Raw genomic sequence first — 26,601 nt, forward strand, 5'->3', positions numbered from 1 at the left:
CAGAGCCCGGCAGGGCCTAACAGAGGCCGACAAAGCGCAACAGAGCCTGAAAGAGCTCAAGAAAGACTTACAGAGCCTGAGAGGGCCTGACACAGCTTCACAGAACCTTACAGATCTCGACAGCCTGACAGAGCCCGACAAGGCCAGACAGAGCTTGATAGAGCCCAAGAGAACCTAACAGGAATTGACAGAGCCCAACTAAGCCCAACAGTGCCCGACAAAGCTCATAAGTCCCAACAGAGCCAGATAAAGCATGACAGAGCCCGACAGAGCCCGAAAGAGCATGACAGGGCCTGAAAGAGCCTACCAGAAACTGAGAGAGTCTGCCAGGGAATGACAGAGCCTGACAAAGCCCAACAGACCTCGACAAAGCTTGACAGAGCCCAAGAGAACCTGAGAAAGCCTGACAGAGCCCGACACAGTCTCACAGGGCCCGACAAAGCCCAAGAGGGCCTGACAGAGCCCGACAAAATTGACAGGGCCCGACAAGTCCAACAGGGCCTGACAGAGACTGACACAACCTGACAGGGCCCGACGAAACCCGACAGAGACCTGCAAGTCCTGACAGGGCCTGGCAGAGCCTCATAGACCCCGAGAACGCTCAACAGATCCCAACAGAGCCTGACAGAGCCCGAGAGAGACCAACAGGTCTCGACAAAGCCACACAGAGACCGACAAAGCCCGACAGAGACTGACATGGCCTGAAAGAGCCTGACAAAACCTGACAGGGATTGACAGAGCCCTAGAAAGCCTGAAAGAGAATGACAAAGCCCAACAGAGCCTGAACAGATCGCAACAGAGACCCACAGAGCCCAAAAGGGTCTTTCAGAGCCCAACAGGGCCCCACAGGTCCTGACAGAAGCCGTCAAAGGCCAACGGAGATCGACAAAGTCCGACAGGGGTCGAAAATGCCCAACAAAGCCCAACAACGCTTGACAGGGCCTGACAGAGCCCAACAAAACCCCACAGAGCTCGAGAAGGACCCACAGGGCCACACAGAAGGCAACAAAGCCTGTAAGCGCCCTACAGAGCCCGACACATGGTCCAACAGATCTGGACATAGCTTGACAAGGCCCAACAGAGCCTGACACAGCATGACACAGACTGACAGGGCACTACATGCCCCAGAAAAGCCCGACAAAGACTGATATGGCCCGAACAGATCACGACAGAGCCCGACAAACCTGAGAAAGCCCAAGAGATCCCGACAGAACCCGACAAGGCCTGACAGAGCACGACAGGGCCCAACAAAGCCTGACAGAGCCCAACAGGGCCTGACAGATCCAGACAGAAGCCGACAGAGCCCGCCAGGGACTACACAGAGCCCGCAAGGGCCTGACACAGACCCACAAAACTTGACAGATCCCATGAGAGCTCGACAAAACTTGACAGGGCCCACCTGGGCCTGACAGAGCATGACAAGGACTGTCGGAGCTCAACAGAGCTCGACAGGGTTCGACAAATCCTGACAGCGCCTGGCAGCAAACGATAGAGCCCGGCAGGGCCTGACAGAGTTCGACAAAGCGTAACAGAGCCTGAAAGAGCTCAACAAAGCATTACAGAGCCTGAGAGGGCCTGACACAGCTTGACAGAGCCTTACAGATCTCGACAGAAGCAGACACAGCCTGACAGGGCCCAACAAAACTTGAAAGAGCCCAACAGGGCCTAATGGAGCCTGCAGGAACTCAACAATACCCAACAGAGCCCGATAAAACCTGACAGAGCCCTGCAAATCCTGACAGGGCCTGACAGAGCCCCATAGACCTCAAGAAAGCCTGACAGATCCCAACAGAGCCTGACAGAGCCTGAGAGAGACCAAGAGATCTCGACAAAGCCACACAGAGACGGACAAAGCCCTACAGAGCCCGACACAGAAAGACAGAGCCCGACATGGCCCAGCAGATCTGGACATAGCTTGACAAGGCCCAACAGAGACTGAACAGGGCCTGACACAGACTGACAGGGCACTACATGCCCCAAACCAGCCCAACACAGACTGATATGGCCTGACAAATCACGACAGAGCCCAAGAAAGCCTGGCAGAGCCCGACAGGGCCTGACAGATCCAGACAGAACCCGACAGAGCCCGCCAGGGACTACAAAGAGCCCGCAAGGGCCTGACACAGACCGACAAAACTCAACAAAGCCCAACAGAGCTCGACAAAACTTGACAGAGCCCACCTGGGCCTGACAGAGCACGGCAGGGCTTGCCAGAGCACGACAGAGCCCGACAGAGCCCGAAAGAGCATGACAGGGCCTGAAAGAGCCTACCAGAAACTGAGAGAGTCTGCCAGGGAATGACAGAGCCTGACAAAGCCCAACAGACCTCGACAAAGCTCTGACAGAGCCCAAGAGAACCTGAGAAAGCCTGACAGAGCACGACACAGTCTCTCAGGGCCCGACAAAGCCCAAGAGGGCCTGACAGAGACCAACACAACTTGACAGGGCCTGACAAAACCCGACAGAGCCCTGCAAATCCTGACAGGGCCTGACAGAGCCTCATAGACCCTGAGAAAGCCCGACAGATCCCAACAGAGCCTGACAGAGCCCGAGAGAGACCAACAGATCTCAACAAAGCCACACAGAGACCGACACAGCCCGACAGAGACTGACAGGACCTGAAAGAGCCCGACAAAACCTACACAGGGATTGACAGAGCCCTACAGAGCCTGAAAGAGAATGACAAAGCCCAACAGAGCCTGACGGATCGTGACAGAGACCCACAGAGCCCAAAAGGGGCTTTCAGAGCCCAACAGGGCCCCACAGGTCCTGACAGAAGCCATCAAAGCCCAACGGAGATCGACAAAGCCCGACAGGGATCAAAAACGCCCCACGAAGCCCAACAACCCTTGACAGGGCCTGACAGAGCCCAACAAAACCCCACAGAGCGCAAGAAGGACCCACAGGGCCACACAGAAGACAACAAAGCCTGTAAAAGCCCTACAGAGTCCGACACAGAAAGACAGGCCCCGACATGGTCCAACAGATCTGGACATAGCTTGAAAGGCCCAACAGAGCCTGACAGGGCATGACACAGACTGACAGGGCACTACATGCCCCAGAAAAGCCCGACAAAGACTGATATGGCCTGAACAGATCACGACAGAGCCCGACAAACCTGAGAAAGCCCAAGAGATCCCGACAGAACCCGACAAGGCCTGACACAGCACGACAGGGCCCAACAAAGCCTGACAGAGCCCAACAGGGCCTGACAGATCCAGACAGAAGCCGACAGAGCCCGCCAGGGACTACACAGAGCCCGCAAGGGCCTGACACAGACCCACAAAACTTGACAGATCCCATGAGAGCTCGACAAAACTTGACAGAGCCCACCTGGGCCTGACAGAGCATGACAAGGACTGTCGGAGCTCAACAGAGCTCGACAGGGTTCGACAAATCCTGACAGCTCCTGACAGCAAATGACAGAGCCCGGCAGGGCCTAACAGAGGCCGACAAAGCGCAACAGAGCCTGAAAGAGCTCAAGAAAGACTTACAGAGCCTGAGAGGGCCTGACACAGCTTCACAGAACCTTACAGATCTCGACAGCCTGACAGAGCCCGACAAGGCCAGACAGAGCTTGAAAGAGCCCAAGAGAACCTAACAGGAATTGACAGAGCCCAACTAAGCCCAACAGTGCCTGACAAAGCTCAGAAGTCCCAACAGAGCCAGATAAAGCATGACAGGGCCCGACAGAGCCCGAAAGAGCATGACAGGGCCTGAAAGAGCCTACCAGAAACTGAGAGAGTCTGCCAGGGAATGACAGAGCCTGACAAAGCCCAACAGACCTCGACAAAGCTTGACAGAGCCCAAGAGAACCTGAGAAAGCCTGACAGAGCCCGACACAGTCTCACAGGGCCCGACAAAGCCCAAGAGGGCCTGACAGAGCCCGACAAAATTGACAGGGCCCGACAAGTCCAACAGGGCCTGACAGAGACCAACACAACCTGACAGGGCCCGACAAAACCCGACAGAGACCTGCAAGTCCTGACAGGGCCTGGCAGACCCTCATAGACCCTGAGAACGCTCAACAGATCCCAACAGAGCCTGACAGAGCCTGAGAGAGACCAACAGGTCTCAACAAAGCCACACAGAGACCGACAAAGCCCGACAGAGACTGACATGGCCTGAAAGAGCCTGACAAAACCTGACAGGGATTGACAGAGCCCTAGAAAGCCTGAAAGAGAATGACAAAGCCCAACAGAGCCTGAACAGATCGCAACAGAGACCCACAGAGCCCAAAAGGGTCTTTCAGAGCCCAACAGGGCCCCACAGGTCCTGACAGAAGCCGTCAAAGGCCAACGGAGATCGACAAAGTCCGACAGGGGTCGAAAATGCCCAACAAAGCCCAACAACGCTTGACAGGGCCTGACAGAGCCCAACAAAACCCCACAGAGCTCGAGAAGGACCCACAGGGCCACACAGAAGGCAACAAAGCCTGTAAGCGCCCTACAGAGCCCGACACATGGTCCAACAGATCTGGACACAGCTTGACAAGGCCCAACAGAGCCTGACACAGCATGACACAGACTGACAGGGCACTACATGCCCCAGAAAAGCCCGACAAAGACTGATATGGCCCGAACAGATCACGACAGAGCCCGACAAACCTGAGAAAGCCCAAGAGATCCCGACAGAACCCGACAAGGCCTGACAGAGCACGACAGCGCCCAACAAAGCCTGACAGAGCCCAACAGGGCCTGACAGATCCAGACAGAAGCCGACAGAGCCTACACAGAGCCCGCAAGGGCCTGACACAGACCCACAAAACTTGACAGATCCCATGAGAGCTCGACAAAACTTGACAGGGCCCACCTGGGCCTGACAGAGCATGACAAGGACTGTCGGAGCTCAACAGAGCTCGACAGGGTTCGACAAATCCTGACAGCTCCTCACAGCAAATGACAGAGCCCGGCAGGGCCTGACAGAGTTCGACAAAGCGTAACAGAGCCTGAAAGAGCTCAACAAAGCATTACAGAGCCTGAGAGGGCCTGACACAGCTTGACAGAGCCTTACAGATCTCGACAGAAGCAGACACAGCCTGACAGGGCCCAACAAAACTTGAAAGAGCCCAACAGGGCCTAATGGAGCCTGAAGGAACTCAACAATACCCAACAGAGCCCGATAAAACCTGACAGAGCCCTGCAAATCCTGACAGGGCCTGACAGAGCCCCATAGACCTCAAGAAAGCCTGACAGATCCCAACAGAGCCTGACAGAGCCTGAGAGAGACCAACAGATCTCGACAAAGCCACACAGAGACGGACAAAGCCCTACAGAGCCCGACACAGAAAGACAGAGCCCGACATGGCCCAGCAGATCTGGACATAGCTTGACAAGGCCCAACAGAGACTGAACAGGGCCTGACACAGACTGACAGGGCACTACATGCCCCAAAACAGCCCAACACAGACTGATATGGCCTGACAAATCACGACAGAGCCCAAGAAAGCCTGGCAGAGCCCGACAGGGCCTGACAGATCCAGACAGAACCCGACAGAGCCCGCCAGGGACTACAAAGAGCCCACAAGGGCCTGACACAGACCGACAAAACTCAACAAAGCCCAACAGAGCTCGACAAAACTTGACAGAGCCCACCTGGGCCTGACAGAGCACGGCAGGGCTTGCCAGAGCACGACAGAGCCTGACAGAGCCCGAAAGAGCATGACAGGGCCTGAAAGAGCCTACCAGAAACTGAGAGAGTCTGCCAGGGAATGACAGAGCCTGACAAAGCCCAACAGACCTCGACAAAGCTCTGACAGAGCCCAAAAGAACCTGAGAAAGCCTGACAGAGCCCGACACAGTCTCCCAGGGCCCGACAAAGCCCAAGAGGGCCTGACAGAGCTCGACAAAATTGACAGGGCCCGACAAGTCCAACAGGGCCTGACAGAGACTGACACAACCTGACAGGGCCCGACAAAACCCGACAGAGACCTGCAAGTCCTGACAGGGCCTGGCAGACCCTCATAGACCCCGAGAATGGTCAACAGATCCCAACAGAGCCTGACAGAGCCCGAGAGAGACCAACAGGTCTCGACAAAGCCACACAGAGACCGACAAAGCCCGACAGAGACTGACATGGCCTGAAAGAGCCTGACAAAACCTGACAGGGATTGACAGAGCCCGACAGAGCCCGAAAGAGCATGACAGGGCCTGAAAGAGCCTACCAGAAACTGAGAGAGTCTGCCAGGGAATGACAGAGCCTGACAAAGCCCAACAGACCTCGACAAAGCTCTGACAGAGCCCAAGAGAACCTGAGAAAGCCTGACAGAGTCCGACACAGTCTCTCAGGGCCCGACAAAGCCCAAGAGGGCCTGACAGAGACCAACACAACTTGACAGGGCCTGACAAAACCCGACAGAGCCCTGCAAATCCTGACAGGGCCTGACAGAGCCTCATAGACCCTGAGAAAGCCCGACAGATCCCAACAGAGCCTGACAGAGCCCGAGAGAGACCAACAGATCTCGACAAAGCCACACAGAGACCGACACAGCCCGACAGAGACTGACAGGACCTGAAAGAGCCCGACAAAACCTACACAGGGATTGACAGAGCCCTACAGAGCCTGAAAGAGAATGACAAAGCCCAACAGAGCCTGACGGATCGTGACAGAGACCCACAGAGCCCAAAAGGGGCTTTCAGAGCCCAACAGGGCCCCACAGGTCCTGACAGAAGCCATCAAAGCCCAACGGAGATCGACAAAGCCCGACAGGGATCAAAAACGCCCCACGAAGCCCAACAACCCTTGACAGGGCCTGACAGAGCCCAACAAAACCCCACAGAGCGCAAGAAGGACCCACAGGGCCACACAGAAGACAACAAAGCCTGTAAAAGGCCTACAGAGTCCGACACAGAAAGACAGGCCCCGACATGGTCCAACAGATCTGGACATAGCTTGACAAGGCCCAACAGAGCCTGACAGGGCATGACACAGACTGACAGGGCACTACATGCCCCAGAAAAGCCCGACAAAGACTGATATGGCCCGAACAGATCACGACAGAGCCCGACAAACCTGAGAAAGCCCAAGAGATCCCGACAGAACCCGACAAGGCCTGACAGAGCACGACAGGGCCCAACAAAGCCTGACAGAGCCCAACAGGGTCTGACAGATCCAGACAGAAGCCGACAGAGCCCGCCAGAGACTACACAGAGCCCGCAAGGGCCTGACACAGACCCACAAAACTTGACAGATCCCATGAGAGCTCGACAAAACTTGACAGAGCCCACCTGGGCCTGACAGAGCATGACAAGGACTGTCGGAGCTCAACAGAGCTCGACAGGGTTTGAAAAATCCTGACAGCTCCTGACAGCAAATGACAGAGCCCGGCAGGGCCTAACAGAGGCCGACAAAGCGCAACAGAGCCTGAAAGAGCTCAAGAAAGACTTACAGAGCCTGAGAGGGCCTGACACAGCTTCACAGAACCTTACAGATCTCGACAGCCTGACAGAGCCCGACAAGGCCAGACAGAGCTTGAAAGATCCCAAGAGAACCTAACAGGAATTGACAGAGCCCAACTAAGCCCAACAGTGCCCGACAAAGCTCATAAGTCCCAACAGAGCCAGATAAAGCATGACAGGGCCCGACAGAGCCCGAAAGAGCATGACAGGGCCTGAAAGAGCCTACCAGAAACTGAGAGAGTCTGCCAGGGAATGACAGAGCCTGACAAAGCCCAACAGACCTCGACAAAGCTTGACAGAGCCCAAGAGAACCTGAGAAAGCCTGACAGAGCCCGACACAGTCTCACAGGGCCCGACAAAGCCCAAGAGGGCCTGACAGAGACCAACACAACTTGACAGGGCCTGACAAAACCCGACAGAGCCCTGCAAACCCTGACAGGGCCTGACAGAGCCTCATAGACCCTGAGAAAGCCCGACAGATCCCAACAGAGCCTGACAGAGCCCGAGAGAGACCAACAGATCTCGACAAAGCCACACAGAGACCGACACAGCCCGACAGAGACTGACAGGACCTGAAAGAGCCCGACAAAACCTACACAGGGATTGACAGAGCCCTACAGAGCCTGAAAGAGACTGACAAAGCCCAACAGAGCCTGACGGATTGTGACAGAGACCCACAGAGCCCAAAAGGGGCTTTCAGAGCCCAGCAGGGCCCCACAGGTCCTGACAGAAGCCATCAAAGCCCAACGGAGATCGACAAAGCCCGACAGGGATCAAAAACGCCCCACGAAGCCCAACAACCCTTGACAGGGCCTGACAGAGCCCAACAAAACCCCACAGAGTGCAAGAAGGACCCACAGGGCCACACAGAAGACAACAAAGCCTGTAAAAGCCCTACAGAGTCGGACACAGAAAGACAGGCCCCGACATGGTCCAACAGATCTGGACATAGCTTGACAAGGCCCAACGGAGCCTGACACAGCATGACACAGACTGACAGGGCACTACATGCCCCAGAAAAGCCCGACAAAGACTGATATGGCCCGAACAGATCACGACAGAGCCCGACAAACGTGAGAAAGCCCAAGAGATCCCGACAGAACCCGACAAGGCCTGACAGAGCACGACAGGGCCCAACAAAGCCTGACAGAGCCCAACAGGGCCTGACAGATCCAGACAGAAGCCGACAGAGCCCGCCAGGGACTACACAGAGCCCGCAAGGGCCTGACACAGACTGACAAAACTTGACAGAGCCCATGAGAGCTCGACAAAACTTGACAGAGCCCACCTGGGCCTGACAGAGCATGACAAGGACTGTCGGAGCTCAACAGAGCTCGACAGGGTTCGACAAATCCTGACAGCTCCTCACAGCAAATGACAGAGCCCGGCAGGGCCTGACAGAGTTCGACAAATCGTAACAGAGCCTAAAGGGCTCAAGAAAGACTTACAGAGCCTGAGAGGGCCTGACACAGCTTGACAGAAACTTACAGATCTCGACAGCCTGACAGAGCCCGACAAGGCCAGACAGAGCTTGAAAGAACCCAAGAGAACCTAACAGGAATTGACAGAGCCCAACTAAGCCCAACAGTGCCCGACAAAGCTCATAAGTCCCAACAGAGCCAGATAAAGCATGACAGAGCCCGACAGAGCCCAAAAGAGCATGACAGGGCCTGAAAGAGCCTACCAGAAACTGAGAGAGTCTGCCAGGGAATGACAGAGCCTGACAAAGCCCAACAGACCTCGACAAAGCTCTGACAGAGCCCAAGAGAACCTGAGAAAGCCTGACAGAGCCCGACACAGTCTCTCAGGGCCCGACAAAGCCCAAGAGGGCCTGACAGAGACCAACACAACTTGACAGGGCCTGACAAAACCCGACAGAGCCCTGCAAACCCTGACAGGGCCTGACAGAGCCTCATAGACCCTGAGAAAGCCCGACAGATCCCAACAGAGCCTGACAGAGCCCGAGAGAGACCAACAGATCTCGACAAAGCCACACAGAGACCGACACAGCCCGACAGAGACTGACAGGACCTGAAAGAGCCCGACAAAACCTACACAGGGATTGACAGAGCCCTACAGAGCCTGAAAGAGAATGACAAAGCCCAACAGAGACTGACGGATCGTGACAGAGACCCACAGAGCCCAAAAGGGGCTTTCAGAGCCCAACAGGGCCCCACAGGTCCTGACAGAAGCCATCAAAGCCCAACGGAGATCGACAAAGCCCGACAGGGATCAAAAACGCCCCACGAAGCCCAACAACCCTTGACAGGGCCTGACAGAGCCCAACAAAACCCCACAGAGCGCAAGAAGGACCCACAGGGCCACACAGAAGACAACAAAGCCTGTAAAAGCCCTACAGAGTCCGACACAGAAAGACAGGCCCCGACATGGTCCAACAGATCTGGACATAGCTTGAAAGGCCCAACAGAGCCTGACACGGCATGACACAGACTGACAGGGCACTACATGCCCCAGAAAAGCCCGACAAAGACTGATATGGCCTGAACAGATCACGACAGAGCCCGACAAACCTGAGAAAGCCCAAGAGATCCCGACAGAACCCGACAAGGCCTGACACAGCACGACAGGGCCCAACAAAGCCTGACAGAGCCCAACAGGGCCTGACAGATCCAGACAGAAGCCGACAGAGCCCGCCAGGGACTACACAGAGCCCGCAAGGGCCTGACACAGACCCACAAAACTTGACAGATCCCATGAGAGCTCGACAAAACTTGACAGAGCCCACCTGGGCCTGACAGAGCATGACAAGGACTGTCGGAGCTCAACAGAGCTCGACAGGGTTTGACAAATCCTGACAGCTCCTGACAGCAAATGACAGAGCCCGGCAGGGCCTGACAGAGGTCGACAAAGCGCAACAGAGCCTGAAAGAGCTCAAGAAAGACTTACAGAGCCTGAGAGGGCCTGACACAGCTTCACAGAACCTTACAGATCTCGACAGCCTGACAGAGCCCGACAAGGCCAGACAGAGCTTGATAGAGCCCAAGAGAACCTAACAGGAATTGACAGAGCCCAACTAAGCCCAACAGTGCCCGACAAAGCTCATAAGTCCCAACAGAGCCAGATAAAGCATGACAGAGCCCGACAGAGCCCGAAAGAGCATGACAGGGCCTGAAAGAGCCTACCAGAAACTGAGAGAGTCTGCCAGGGAATGACAGAGCCTGACAAAGCCCAACAGACCTCGACAAAGCTTGACAGAGCCCAAGAGAACCTGAGAAAGCCTGACAGAGCCCGACACAGTCTCACAGGGCCCGACAAAGCCCAAGAGGGCCTGACAGAGACCAACACAACTTGACAGGGCCTGACAAAACCCGACAGAGCCCTGCAAACCCTGACAGGGCCTGACAGAGCCTCATAGACCCTGAGAAAGCCCGACAGATCCCAACAGAGCCTGACAGAGCCCGAGAGAGACCAACAGATCTCGACAAAGCCACACAGAGACCGACACAGCCCGACAGAGACTGACAGGACCTGAAAGAGCCCGACAAAACCTACACAGGGATTGACAGAGCCCTACAGAGCCTGAAAGAGACTGACAAAGCCCAACAGAGCCTGACGGATTGTGACAGAGACCCACAGAGCCCAAAAGGGGCTTTCAGAGCCCAACAGGGGCCCACAGGACCTGACAGAAGCCATCAAAGCCCAACGGAGATCGACAAAGCCCGACAGGGATCAAAAACGCCCCACGAAGCCCAACAACCCTTGACAGGGCCTGACAGAGCCCAACAAAACCCCACAGAGCGCAAGAAGGACCCACAGGGCCACACAGAAGACTAACAAAGCCTGTAAAAGCCCTACAGAGTCGGACACAGAAAGACAGGCCCCGACATGGTCCAACAGATCTGGACATAGCTTGACAAGGCCCAACGGAGCCTGACACAGCATGACACAGACTGACAGGGCACTACATGCCCCAGAAAAGCCCGACAAAGACTGATATGGCCCGAACAGATCACGACAGAGCCCGACAAACCTGAGAAAGCCCAAGAGATCCCGACAGAACCCGACAAGGCCTGACAGAGCACGACAGGGCCCAACAAAGCCTGACAGAGCCCAACAGGGCCTGACAGATCCAGACAGAAGCCGACAGAGCCCGCCAGGGACTACACAGAGCCCGCAAGGGCCTGACACAGACTGACAAAACTTGACAGAGCCCATGAGAGCTCGACAAAACTTGACAGAGCCCACCTGGGCCTGACAGAGCATGACAAGGACTGTCGGAGCTCAACAGAGCTCGACAGGGTTCGACAAATCCTGACAGCTCCTCACAGCAAATGACAGAGCCCGGCAGGGCCTAACAGAGTTCGACAAAGCGTAACAGAGCCTGAAAGAGCTCAACAAAGCATTACAGAGCCTGAGAGGGCTTGACACAGCTTGACAGAGCCTTACAGATCTCGACAGAAGCAGACACAGCCTGACAGGGCCCAACAAAACTTGAAAGAGCACAACAGGGCCTAATGGAGCCTGCAGGAACTCAACAATACCCAACAGAGCCCGATAAAACCTGACAGAGCCCTGCAAATCCTGACAGGGCCTGACAGAGCCCCATAGACCTCAAGAAAGCCTGACAGATCCCAACAGAGCCTGACAGAGCCTGAGAGAGACCAAGAGATCTCGACAAAGCCACACAGAGACGGACAAAGCCCTACAGAGCCCGACACATAAAGACAGAGCCCGACATGGCCCAGCAGATCTGGACATAGCTTGACAAGGCCCAACAGAGACTGAACAGGGCCTGACACAGACTGACAGGGCACTACATGCCCCAAAACAGCCCAACACAGACTGATATGGCCTGACAAATCACGACAGAGCCCAAGAAAGCCTGGCAGAGCCTGACAGGGCCTGACAGATCCAGACAGAACCCGACAGAGCCCGCCAGGGACTACAAAGAGCCCGCAAGGGCCTGACACAGACCGACAAAACTCAACAAAGCCCAACAGAGCTCGACAAAACTTGACAGAGCCCACCTGGGCCTGACAGAGCACGGCAGGGCTTGCCAGAGCACGACAGAGCCCGACAGAGCCCGAAAGAGCATGACAGGGCCTGAAAGAGCCTACCAGAAACTGAGAGAGTCTGCCAGGGAACGACAGAGCCTGACAAAGCCCAACAGACCTCGACAAAGCTCTGACAGAGCCCAAGAGAACCTGAGAAAGCCTGACAGAGCCCGACACAGTCTCTCAGGGCCCAACAAAGCCCAAGAGGGCCTGACAGAGACCAACACAACTTGACAGGGCCTGACAAAACCCGACAGAGCCCTGCAAATCCTGACAGGGCCTGACAGAGCCTCATAGACCCTGAGAAAGCCCGACAGATCCCAACAGAGCCTGACAGAGCCCGAGAGAGACCAACAGATCTCGACAAAGCCACACAGAGACCGACACAGCCCGACAGAGACTGACAGGACCTGAAAGAGCCCGACAAAACCTACACAGGGATTGACAGAGCCCTACAGAGCCTGAAAGAGAATGACAAAGCCCAACAGAGCCTGACGGATCGTGACAGAGACCCACAGAGCCCAAAAGGGGCTTTCAGAGCCCAACAGGGCCCCACAGGTCCTGACAGAAGCCATCAAAGCCCAACGGAGATCGACAAAGCCCGACAGTGATCAAAAACGCCCCATGAAGCCCAACAACCCTTGACAGGGCCTGACAGAGCCCAACAAAACCCCACAGAGCGCAAGAAGGACCCACAGGGCCACACAGAAGACAACAAAGCCTGTAAAAGCCCTACAGAGTCCAACACAGAAAGACAGGCCCCGACATGGTCCAACAGATCTGGACATAGCTTGAAAGGCCCAACAGAGCCTGACAGGGCATGACACAGACTGACAGGGCACTACATACCCCAGAAAAGCCCGACAAAGACTGATATGGCCTGAACAGATCACGACAGAGCCCGACAAACCTGAGAAAGCCCAGCAGATCCCGACAGAACCCGACAAGGCCTGACACAGCACGACAGGGCCCAACAAAGCCTGACAGAGCCCAACAGGGCCTGACAGATCCAGACAGAAGCCGACAGAGCCCGCCAGGGACTACACAGAGCCTGCAAGGGCCTGACACAGACCCACAAAACTTGACAGATCCCATGAGAGCTCGACAAAACTTGACAGAGCCCACCTGGGCCTGACAGAGCATGACAAGGACTGTCGGAGCTCAACAGAGCTCGACAGGGTTTGACAAATCCTGACAGCTCCTGACAGCAAATGACAGAGCCCGGCAGGGCCTGACAGAGGTCGACAAAGCGCAACAGAGCCTGAAAGAGCTCAAGAAAGACTTACAGAGCCTGAGAGGGCCTGACACAGCTTGACAGAGCCTTACAGATCTCGACAGCCTGACAGAGCCCGACAAGGCCAGACAGAGCTTGATAGAGCCCAAGAGAACCTAACAGGAATTGACAGAGCCCAACTAAGCCCAACAGTGCCCGACAAAGCTCATAAGTCCCAACAGAGCCAGATAAAGCATGACAGAGCCCGACAGAGCCCGAAAGAGCATGACAGGGCCTGAAAGAGCCTACCAGAAACTGAGAGAGTCTGCCAGGGAATGACAGAGCCTGACAAAGCCCAACAGACCTCGACAAAGCTTGACAGAGCCCAAGAGAACCTGAGAAAGCCTGACAGAGCCCGACACAGTCTCACAGGGCCCGACAAAGCCCAAGAGGGCCTGACAGAGACCAACACAACTTGACAGGGCCTGACAAAACCCGACAGAGCCCTGCAAACCCTGACAGGGCCTGACAAAACCCGACAGAGCCCTGCAAATCCTGACAGGGCCTGACAGAGCCTCATAGACCCTGAGAAAGCCCGACAGATCCCAACAGAGCCTGACAGAGCCCGAGAGAGACCAACAGATCTCGACAAAGCCACACAGAGACCGACACAGCCCGACAGAGACTGACAGGACCTGAAAGAGCCCGACAAAACCTACACAGGGATTGACAGAGCCCTACAGAGCCTGAAAGAGACTGACAAAGCCCAACAGAGCCTGACGGATTGTGACAGAGACCCACAGAGCCCAAAAGGGGCTTTCAGAGCCCAACAGGGGCCCACAGGACCTGACAGAAGCCATCAAAGCCCAACGGAGATCGACAAAGCCCGACAGGGATCAAAAACGCCCCACGAAGCCCAACAACCCTTGACAGGGCCTGACAGAGCCCAACAAAACCCCACAGAGCGCAAGAAGGACCCACAGGGCCACACAGAAGACTAACAAAGCCTGTAAAAGCCCTACAGAGCCGGACACAAAAAGACAGAGCCCGACATGGCCCAGCAGATCTGGACATAGCTTGACAAGGCCCAACAGAGACTGAACAGGGCCTGACACAGACTGACAGGGCACTACATGCCCCAAAACAGCCCAACACAGACTGATATGGCCTGACAAATCACGACAGAGCCCAAGAAAGCCTGGCAGAGCCTGACAGGGCCTGACAGATCCAGACAGAACCCGACAGAGCCCGCCAGGGACTACAAAGAGCCCGCAAGGGCCTGACACAGACCGACAAAACTCAACAAAGCCCAACAGAGCTCGACAAAACTTGACAGAGCCCACCTGGGCCTGACAGAGCACGGCAGGGCTTGCCAGAGCACGACAGAGCCCGACAGAGCCCGAAAGAGCATGACAGGGCCTGAAAGAGCCTACCAGAAACTGAGAGAGTCTGCCAGGGAATGACAGAGCCTGACAGAGCCCAACAGACCTCGACAAAGCTCTGACAGAGCCCAAGAGAACCTGAGAAAGCCTGACAGAGCCCGACACAGTCTCTCAGGGCCCGACAAAGCCCAAGAGGGCCTGACAGAGACCAACACAACTTGACAGGGCCTGACAAAACCCGACAGAGCCCTGCAAATCCTGACAGGGCCTGACAGAGCCTCATAGACCCTGAGAAAGCCCGACAGATCCCAACAGAGCCTGACAGAGCCCGAGAGAGACCAACAGATCTCGACAAAGCCACACAGAGACCAACACAGCCCGACAGAGACTGACAGGACCTGAAAGAGCCCGACAAAACCTACACAGGGATTGACAGAGCCCTACAGAGCCTGAAAGAGAATGACAAAGCCCAACAGAGCCTGACGGATCGTGACAGAGACCCACAGAGCCCAAAAGGGGCTTTCAGAGCCCAACAGGGCCCCACAGGTCCTGACAGAAGCCATCAAAGCCCAACGGAGATCGACAAAGCCCGACAGGGATCAAAAACGCCCCACGAAGCCCAACAACCCTTGACAGGGCCTGACAGAGCCCAACAAAACCCCACAGAGCGCAAGAAGGACCCACAGGGCCACACAGAAGACAACAAAGCCTGTAAAAGCCCTACAGAGTCCGACACAGAAAGACAGGCCCCGACATGGTCCAACAGATCTGGACATAGCTTGAAAGGCCCAACAGAGCCTGACACGGCATGACACAGACTGACAGGGCACTACATGCCCCAGAAAAGCCCGACAAAGACTGATATGGCCTGAACAGATCACGACAGAGCCCGACAAACCTGAGAAAGCCCAAGAGATCCCGACAGAACCCGACAAGGCCTGACACAGCACGACAGGGCCCAACAAAGCCTGACAGAGCCCAACAGGGCCTGACAGATCCAGACAGAAGCCGACAGAGCCCGCCAGGGACTACACAGAGCCCGCAAGGGCCTGACACAGACCCACAAAACTTGACAGATCCCATGAGAGCTCGACAAAACTTGACAGAGCCCACCTGGGCCTGACAGAGCATGACAAGGACTGTCGGAGCTCAACAGAGCTCGACAGGGTTTGACAAATCCTGACAGCTCCTGACAGCAAATGACAGAGCCCGGCAGGGCCTGACAGAGGTCGACAAAGCGCAACAGAGCCTGAAAGAGCTCAAGAAAGACTTACAGAGCCTGAGAGGGCCTGACACAGCTTCACAGAACCTTACAGATCTCGACAGCCTGACAGAGCCCGACAAGGCCAGACAGAGCTTGATAGAGCCCAAGAGAACCTAACAGGAATTGACAGAGCCCAACTAAGCCCAACAGTGCCCGACAAAGCTCATAAGTCCCAACAGAGCCAGATAAAGCATGACAGAGCCCGACAGAGCCCGAAAGAGCATGACAGGGCCTGAAAGAGCCTACCAGAAACTGAGAGAGTCTGCCAGGGAATGACAGAGCCTGACAAAGCCCAACAGACCTCGACAAAGCTTGACAGAGCCCAAGAGAACCTGAGAAAGCCTGACAGAGCCCGACACAGTCTCACAGGGCCCGACAAAGCCCAAGAGGGCCTGACAGAGACCAACACAACTTGACAGGGCCTGACAAAACCCGACAGAGCCCTGCAAACCCTGACAGGGCCTGACAGAGCCTCATAGACCCTGAGAAAGCCCGACAGATCCCAACAGAGCCTGACAGAGCCCGAGAGAGACCAACAGATCTCGACAAAGCCACACAGAGACCGACACAGCCCGACAGAGACTGACAGGACCTGAAAGAGCCCGACAAAACCTACACAGGGATTGACAGAGCCCTACAGAGCCTGAAAGAGACTGACAAAGCCCAACAGAGCCTGACGGATTGTGACAGAGACCCACAGAGCCCAAAAGGGGCTTTCAGAGCCCAACAGGGGCCCACAGGACCTGACAGAAGCCATCAAAGCCCAACGGAGATCGACAAAGCCCGACAGGGATCAAAAACGCCCCACGAAGCCCAACAACCCTTGACAGGGCCTGACAGAGCCCAACAAAACCCCACAGAGCGCAAGAAGGACCCACAGGGCCACACAGAAGACTAACAAAGCCTGTAAAAGCCCTACAGAGTCGGACACAGAAAGACAGGCCCCGACATGGTCCAACAGATCTGGACATAGCTTGACAAGGCCCAACGGAGCCTGACACAGCATGACACAGACTGACAGGGCACTACATGCCCCAGAAAAGCCCGACAAAGACTGATATGGCCCGAACAGATCACGACAGAGCCCGACAAACCTGAGAAAGCCCAAGAGATCCCGACAGAACCCGACAAGGCCTGACAGAGCACGACAGGGCCCAACAAAGCCTGACAGAGCCCAACAGGGCCTGACAGATCCAGACAGAAGCCGACAGAGCCCGCCAGGGACTACACAGAGCCCGCAAGGGCCTGACACAGACTGACAAAACTTGACAGAGCCCATGAGAGCTCGACAAAACTTGACAGAGCCCACCTGGGCCTGACAGAGCATGACAAGGACTGTCGGAGCTCAACAGAGCTCGACAGGGTTCGACAAATCCTGACAGCTCCTCACAGCAAATGACAGAGCCCGGCAGGGCCTAACAGAGTTCGACAAAGCGTAACAGAGCCTGAAAGAGCTCAACAAAGCATTACAGAGCCTGAGAGGGCTTGACACAGCTTGACAGAGCCTTACAGATCTCGACAGAAGCAGACACAGCCTGACAGGGCCCAACAAAACTTGAAAGAGCCCAACAGGGCCTAATGGAGCCTGCAGGAACTCAACAATACCCAACAGAGCCCGATAAAACCTGACAGAGCCCTGCAAATCCTGACAGGGCCTGACAGAGCCCCATAGACCTCAAGAAAGCCTGACAGATCCCAACAGAGCCTGACAGAGCCTGAGAGAGACCAAGAGATCTCGACAAAGCCACACAGAGACGGACAAAGCCCTACAGAGCCCGACACATAAAGACAGAGCCCGACATGGCCCAGCAGATCTGGACATAGCTTGACAAGGCCCAACAGAGACTGAAAAGGGCCTGACACAGACTGACAGGGCACTACATGCCCCAAAACAGCCCAACACAGACTGATATGGCCTGACAAATCACGACAGAGCCCAAGAAAGCCTGGCAGAGCCTGACAGGGCCTGACAGATCCAGACAGAACCCGACAGAGCCCGCCAGGGACTACAAAGAGCCCGCAAGGGCCTGACACAGACCGACAAAACTCAACAAAGCCCAACAGAGCTCGACAAAACTTGACAGAGCCCACCTGGGCCTGACAGAGCACGGCAGGGCTTGCCAGAGCATGACAGAGCCCGACAGAGCCCGAAAGAGCATGACAGGGCCTGAAAGAGCCTACCAGAAACTGAGAGAGTCTGCCAGGGAACGACAGAGCCTGACAAAGCCCAACAGACCTCGACAAAGCTCTGACAGAGCCCAAGAGAACCTGAGAAAGCCTGACAGAGCCCGACACAGTCTCTCAGGGCCCGACAAAGCCCAAGAGGGCCTGACAGAGACCAACACAACTTGACAGGGCCTGACAAAACCCGACAGAGCCCTGCAAATCCTGACAGGGCCTGACAGAGCCTCATAGACCCTGAGAAAGCCCGACAGATCCCAACAGAGCCTGACAGAGCCCGAGAGAGACCAACAGATCTCGACAAAGCCACACAGAGACCGACACAGCCCGACAGAGACTGACAGGACCTGAAAGAGCCCGACAAAACCTACACAGGGATTGACAGAGCCCTACAGAGCCTGAAAGAGAATGACAAAGCCCAACAGAGCCTGACGGATCGTGACAGAGACCCACAGAGCCCAAAAGGGGCTTTCAGAGCCCAACAGGGCCCCACAGGTCCTGACAGAAGCCATCAAAGCCCAACGGAGATCGACAAAGCCCGACAGTGATCAAAAACGCCCCATGAAGCCCAACAACCCTTGACAGGGCCTGACAGAGCCCAACAAAACCCCACAGAGCGCAAGAAGGACCCACAGGGCCACACAGAAGACAACAAAGCCTGTAAAAGCCCTACAGAGTCCGACACAGAAAGACAGGCCCCGACATGGTCCAACAGATCTGGACATAGCTTGAAAGGCCCAACAGAGCCTGACACGGCATGACACAGACTGACAGGGCACTACATACCCCAGAAAAGCCCGACAAAGACTGATATGGCCTGAACAGATCACGACAGAGCCCGACAAACCTGAGAAAGCCCAGCAGATCCCGACAGAACCCGACAAGGCCTGACACAGCACGACAGGGCCCAACAAAGCCTGACAGAGCCCAACAGGGCCTGACAGATCCAGACAGAAGCCGACAGAGCCCGCCAGGGACTACACAGAGCCTGCAAGGGCCTGACACAGACCCACAAAACTTGACAGATCCCATGAGAGCTCGACAAAACTTGACAGAGCCCACCTGGGCCTGACAGAGCATGACAAGGACTGTCGGAGCTCAACAGAGCTCGACAGGGTTTGACAAATCCTGACAGCTCCTGACAGCAAATGACAGAGCCCGGCAGGGCCTGACAGAGGTCGACAAAGCGCAACAGAGCCTGAAAGAGCTCAAGAAAGACTTACAGAGCCTGAGAGGGCCTGACACAGCTTGACAGAGCCTTACAGATCTCGACAGCCTGACAGAGCCCGACAAGGCCAGACAGAGCTTGATAGAGCCCAAGAGAACCTAACAGGAATTGACAGAGCCCAACTAAGCCCAACAGTGCCCGACAAAGCTCATAAGTCCCAACAGAGCCAGATAAAGCATGACAGAGCCCGACAGAGCCCGAAAGAGCATGACAGGGCCTGAAAGAGCCTACCAGAAACTGAGAGAGTCTGCCAGGGAATGACAGAGCCTGACAAAGCCCAACAGACCTCGACAAAGCTTGACAGAGCCCAAGAGAACCTGAGAAAGCCTGACAGAGCCCGACACAGTCTCACAGGGCCCGACAAAGCCCAAGAGGGCCTGACAGAGACCAACACAACTTGACAGGGCCTGACAAAACCCGACAGAGCCCTGCAAACCCTGACAGGGCCTGACAAAACCCGACAGAGCCCTGCAAATCCTGACAGGGCCTGACAGAGCCTCATAGACCCTGAGAAAGCCCGACAGATCCCAACAGAGCCTGACAGAGCCCGAGAGAGACCAACAGATCTCGACAAAGCCACACAGAGACCGACACAGCCCGACAGAGACTGACAGGACCTGAAAGAGCCCGACAAAACCTACACAGGGATTGACAGAGCCCTACAGAGCCTGAAAGAGACTGACAAAGCCCAACAGAGCCTGACGGATTGTGACAGAGACCCACAGAGCCCAAAAGGGGCTTTCAGAGCCCAACAGGGGCCCACAGGACCTGACAGAAGCCATCAAAGCCCAACGGAGATCGACAAAGCCCGACAGGGATCAAAAACGCCCCACGAAGCCCAACAACCCTTGACAGGGCCTGACAGAGCCCAACAAAACCCCACAGAGCGCAAGAAGGACCCACAGGGCCACACAGAAGACTAACAAAGCCTGTAAAAGCCCTACAGAGCCGGACACAAAAAGACAGAGCCCGACATGGCCCAGCAGATCTGGACATAGCTTGACAAGGCCCAACAGAGACTGAACAGGGCCTGACACAGACTGACAGGGCACTACATGCCCCAAAACAGCCCAACACAGACTGATATGGCCTGACAAATCACGACAGAGCCCAAGAAAGCCTGGCAGAGCCTGACAGGGCCTGACAGATCCAGACAGAACCCGACAGAGCCCGCCAGGGACTACAAAGAGCCCGCAAGGGCCTGACACAGACCGACAAAACTCAACAAAGCCCAACAGAGCTCGACAAAACTTGACAGAGCCCACCTGGGCCTGACAGAGCACGGCAGGGCTTGCCAGAGCACGACAGAGCCCGACAGAGCCCGAAAGAGCATGACAGGGCCTGAAAGAGCCTACCAGAAACTGAGAGAGTCTGCCAGGGAATGACAGAGCCTGACAGAGCCCAACAGACCTCGACAAAGCTCTGACAGAGCCCAAGAGAACCTGAGAAAGCCTGACAGAGCCCGACACAGTCTCTCAGGGCCCGACAAAGCCCAAGAGGGCCTGACAGAGACCAACACAACTTGACAGGGCCTGACAAAACCCGACAGAGCCCTGCAAATCCTGACAGGGCCTGACAGAGCCTCATAGACCCTGAGAAAGCCCGACAGATCCCAACAGAGCCTGACAGAGCCCGAGAGAGACCAACAGATCTCGACAAAGCCACACAGAGACCAACACAGCCCGACAGAGACTGACAGGACCTGAAAGAGCCCGACAAAACCTACACAGGGATTGACAGAGCCCTACAGAGCCTGAAAGAGAATGACAAAGCCCAACAGAGCCTGACGGATCGTGACAGAGACCCACAGAGCCCAAAAGGGGCTTTCAGAGCCCAACAGGGCCCCACAGGTCCTGACAGAAGCCATCAAAGCCCAACGGAGATCGACAAAGCCCGACAGGGATCAAAAACGCCCCACGAAGCCCAACAACCCTTGACAGGGCCTGACAGAGCCCAACAAAACCCCACAGAGCGCAAGAAGGACCCACAGGGCCACACAGAAGACAACAAAGCCTGTAAAAGCCCTACAGAGTCCGACACAGAAAGACAGGCCCCGACATGGTCCAACAGATCTGGACATAGCTTGAAAGGCCCAACAGAGCCTGACACGGCATGACACAGACTGACAGGGCACTACATGCCCCAGAAAAGCCCGACAAAGACTGATATGGCCTGAACAGATCACGACAGAGCCCGACAAACCTGAGAAAGCCCAAGAGATCCCGACAGAACCCGACAAGGCCTGACACAGCACGACAGGGCCCAACAAAGCCTGACAGAGCCCAACAGGGCCTGACAGATCCAGACAGAAGCCGACAGAGCCCGCCAGGGACTACACAGAGCCCGCAAGGGCCTGACACAGACCCACAAAACTTGACAGATCCCATGAGAGCTCGACAAAACTTGACAGAGCCCACCTGGGCCTGACAGAGCATGACAAGGACTGTCGGAGCTCAACAGAGCTCGACAGGGTTTGACAAATCCTGACAGCTCCTGACAGCAAATGACAGAGCCCGGCAGGGCCTGACAGAGGTCGACAAAGCGCAACAGAGCCTGAAAGAGCTCAAGAAAGACTTACAGAGCCTGAGAGGGCCTGACACAGCTTCACAGAACCTTACAGATCTCGACAGCCTGACAGAGCCCGACAAGGCCAGACAGAGCTTGATAGAGCCCAAGAGAACCTAACAGGAATTGACAGAGCCCAACTAAGCCCAACAGTGCCCGACAAAGCTCATAAGTCCCAACAGAGCCAGATAAAGCATGACAGAGCCCGACAGAGCCCGAAAGAGCATGACAGGGCCTGAAAGAGCCTACCAGAAACTGAGAGAGTCTGCCAGGGAATGACAGAGCCTGACAAAGCCCAACAGACCTCGACAAAGCTTGACAGAGCCCAAGAGAACCTGAGAAAGCCTGACAGAGCCCGACACAGTCTCACAGGGCCCGACAAAGCCCAAGAGGGCCTGACAGAGACCAACACAACTTGACAGGGCCTGACAAAACCCGACAGAGCCCTGCAAACCCTGACAGGGCCTGACAGAGCCTCATAGACCCTGAGAAAGCCCGACAGATCCCAACAGAGCCTGACAGAGCCCGAGAGAGACCAACAGATCTCGACAAAGCCACACAGAGACCGACACAGCCCGACAGAGACTGACAGGACCTGAAAGAGCCCGACAAAACCTACACAGGGATTGACAGAGCCCTACAGAGCCTGAAAGAGACTGACAAAGCCCAACAGAGCCTGACGGATTGTGACAGAGACCCACAGAGCCCAAAAGGGGCTTTCAGAGCCCAACAGGGGCCCACAGGACCTGACAGAAGCCATCAAAGCCCAACGGAGATCGACAAAGCCCGACAGGGATCAAAAACGCCCCACGAAGCCCAACAACCCTTGACAGGGCCTGACAGAGCCCAACAAAACCCCACAGAGCGCAAGAAGGACCCACAGGGCCACACAGAAGACTAACAAAGCCTGTAAAAGCCCTACAGAGTCGGACACAGAAAGACAGGCCCCGACATGGTCCAACAGATCTGGACATAGCTTGACAAGGCCCAACGGAGCCTGACACAGCATGACACAGACTGACAGGGCACTACATGCCCCAGAAAAGCCCGACAAAGACTGATATGGCCCGAACAGATCACGACAGAGCCCGACAAACCTGAGAAAGCCCAAGAGATCCCGACAGAACCCGACAAGGCCTGACAGAGCACGACAGGGCCCAACAAAGCCTGACAGAGCCCAACAGGGCCTGACAGATCCAGACAGAAGCCGACAGAGCCCGCCAGGGACTACACAGAGCCCGCAAGGGCCTGACACAGACTGACAAAACTTGACAGAGCCCATGAGAGCTCGACAAAACTTGACAGAGCCCACCTGGGCCTGACAGAGCATGACAAGGACTGTCGGAGCTCAACAGAGCTCGACAGGGTTCGACAAATCCTGACAGCTCCTCACAGCAAATGACAGAGCCCGGCAGGGCCTAACAGAGTTCGACAAAGCGTAACAGAGCCTGAAAGAGCTCAACAAAGCATTACAGAGCCTGAGAGGGCTTGACACAGCTTGACAGAGCCTTACAGATCTCGACAGAAGCAGACACAGCCTGACAGGGCCCAACAAAACTTGAAAGAGCCCAACAGGGCCTAATGGAGCCTGCAGGAACTCAACAATACCCAACAGAGCCCGATAAAACCTGACAGAGCCCTGCAAATCCTGACAGGGCCTGACAGAGCCCCATAGACCTCAAGAAAGCCTGACAGATCCCAACAGAGCCTGACAGAGCCTGAGAGAGACCAAGAGATCTCGACAAAGCCACACAGAGACGGACAAAGCCCTACAGAGCCCGACACATAAAGACAGAGCCCGACATGGCCCAGCAGATCTGGACATAGCTTGACAAGGCCCAACAGAGACTGAAAAGGGCCTGACACAGACTGACAGGGCACTACATGCCCCAAAACAGCCCAACACAGACTGATATGGCCTGACAAATCACGACAGAGCCCAAGAAAGCCTGGCAGAGCCTGACAGGGCCTGACAGATCCAGACAGAACCCGACAGAGCCCGCCAGGGACTACAAAGAGCCCGCAAGGGCCTGACACAGACCGACAAAACTCAACAAAGCCCAACAGAGCTCGACAAAACTTGACAGAGCCCACCTGGGCCTGACAGAGCACGGCAGGGCTTGCCAGAGCATGACAGAGCCCGACAGAGCCCGAAAGAGCATGACAGGGCCTGAAAGAGCCTACCAGAAACTGAGAGAGTCTGCCAGGGAACGACAGAGCCTGACAAAGCCCAACAGACCTCGACAAAGCTCTGACAGAGCCCAAGAGAACCTGAGAAAGCCTGACAGAGCCCGACACAGTCTCTCAGGGCCCGACAAAGCCTAAGAGGGCCTGACAGAGACCAACACAACTTGACAGGGCCTGACAAAACCCGACAGAGCCCTGCAAATCCTGACAGGGCCTGACAGAGCCTCATAGACCCTGAGAAAGCCCGACAGATCCCAACAGAGCCTGACAGAGCCCGAGAGAGACCAACAGATCTCGACAAAGCCACACAGAGACCGACACAGCCCGACAGAGACTGACAGGACCTGAAAGAGCCCGACAAAACCTACACAGGGATTGACAGAGCCCTACAGAGCCTGAAAGAGAATGACAAAGCCCAACAGAGCCTGACGGATCGTGACAGAGACCCACAGAGCCCAAAAGGGGCTTTCAGAGCCCAACAGGGCCCCACAGGTCCTGACAGAAGCCATCAAAGCCCAACGGAGATCGACAAAGCCCGACAGGGATCAAAAACGCCCCACGAAGCCCAACAACCCTTGACAGGGCCTGACAGAGCCCAACAAAACCCCACAGAGCGCAAGAAGGACCCACAGGGCCACACAGAAGACAACAAAGCCTGTAAAAGCCCTACAGAGTCCGACACAGAAAGACAGGCCCCGACATGGTCCAACAGATCTGGACATAGCTTGAAAGGCCCAACAGAGCCTGACACGGCATGACACAGACTGACAGGGCACTACATGCCCCAGAAAAGCCCGACAAAGACTGATATGGCCTGAACAGATCACGACAGAGCCCGACAAACCTGAGAAAGCCCAAGAGATCCCGACAGAACCCGACAAGGCCTGACACAGCACGACAGGGCCCAACAAAGCCTGACAGAGCCCAACAGGGCCTGACAGATCCAGACAGAAGCCGACAGAGCCCGCCAGGGACTACACAGAGCCCGCAAGGGCCTGACACAGACCCACAAAACTTGACAGATCCCATGAGAGCTCGACAAAACTTGACAGAGCCCACCTGGGCCTGACAGAGCATGACAAGGACTGTCGGAGCTCAACAGAGCTCGACAGGGTTTGACAAATCCTGACAGCTCCTGACAGCAAATGACAGAGCCCGGCAGGGCCTGACAGAGGTCGACAAAGCGCAACAGAGCCTGAAAGAGCTCAAGAAAGACTTACAGAGCCTGAGAGGGCCTGACACAGCTTCACAGAACCTTACAGATCTCGACAGCCTGACAGAGCCCGACAAGGCCAGACAGAGCTTGATAGAGCCCAAGAGAACCTAACAGGAATTGACAGAGCCCAACTAAGCCCAACAGTGCCCGACAAAGCTCATAAGTCCCAACAGAGCCAGATAAAGCATGACAGAGCCCGACAGAGCCCGAAAGAGCATGACAGGGCCTGAAAGAGCCTACCAGAAACTGAGAGAGTCTGCCAGGGAATGACAGAGCCTGACAAAGCCCAACAGACCTCGACAAAGCTTGACAGAGCCCAAGAGAACCTGAGAAAGCCTGACAGAGCCCGACACAGTCTCACAGGGCCCGACAAAGCCCAAGAGGGCCTGACAGAGACCAACACAACTTGACAGGGCCTGACAAAACCCGACAGAGCCCTGCAAACCCTGACAGGGCCTGACAGAGCCTCATAGACCCTGAGAAAGCCCGACAGATCCCAACAGAGCCTGACAGAGCCCGAGAGAGACCAACAGATCTCGACAAAGCCACACAGAGACCGACACAGCCCGACAGAGACTGACAGGACCTGAAAGAGCCCGACAAAACCTACACAGGGATTGACAGAGCCCTACAGAGCCTGAAAGAGACTGACAAAGCCCAACAGAGCCTGACGGATTGTGACAGAGACCCACAGAGCCCAAAAGGGGCTTTCAGAGCCCAACAGGGGCCCACAGGACCTGACAGAAGCCATCAAAGCCCAACGGAGATCGACAAAGCCCGACAGGGATCAAAAACGCCCCACGAAGCCCAACAACCCTTGACAGGGCCTGACAGAGCCCAACAAAACCCCACAGAGCGCAAGAAGGACCCACAGGGCCACACAGAAGACTAACAAAGCCTGTAAAAGCCCTACAGAGTCGGACACAGAAAGACAGGCCCCGACATGGTCCAAC

This window comes from Caloenas nicobarica, chromosome 2, assembly GCF_036013445.1.
Source record: "Caloenas nicobarica isolate bCalNic1 chromosome 2, bCalNic1.hap1, whole genome shotgun sequence".
Taxonomy (NCBI): domain Eukaryota; kingdom Metazoa; phylum Chordata; class Aves; order Columbiformes; family Columbidae; genus Caloenas; species Caloenas nicobarica.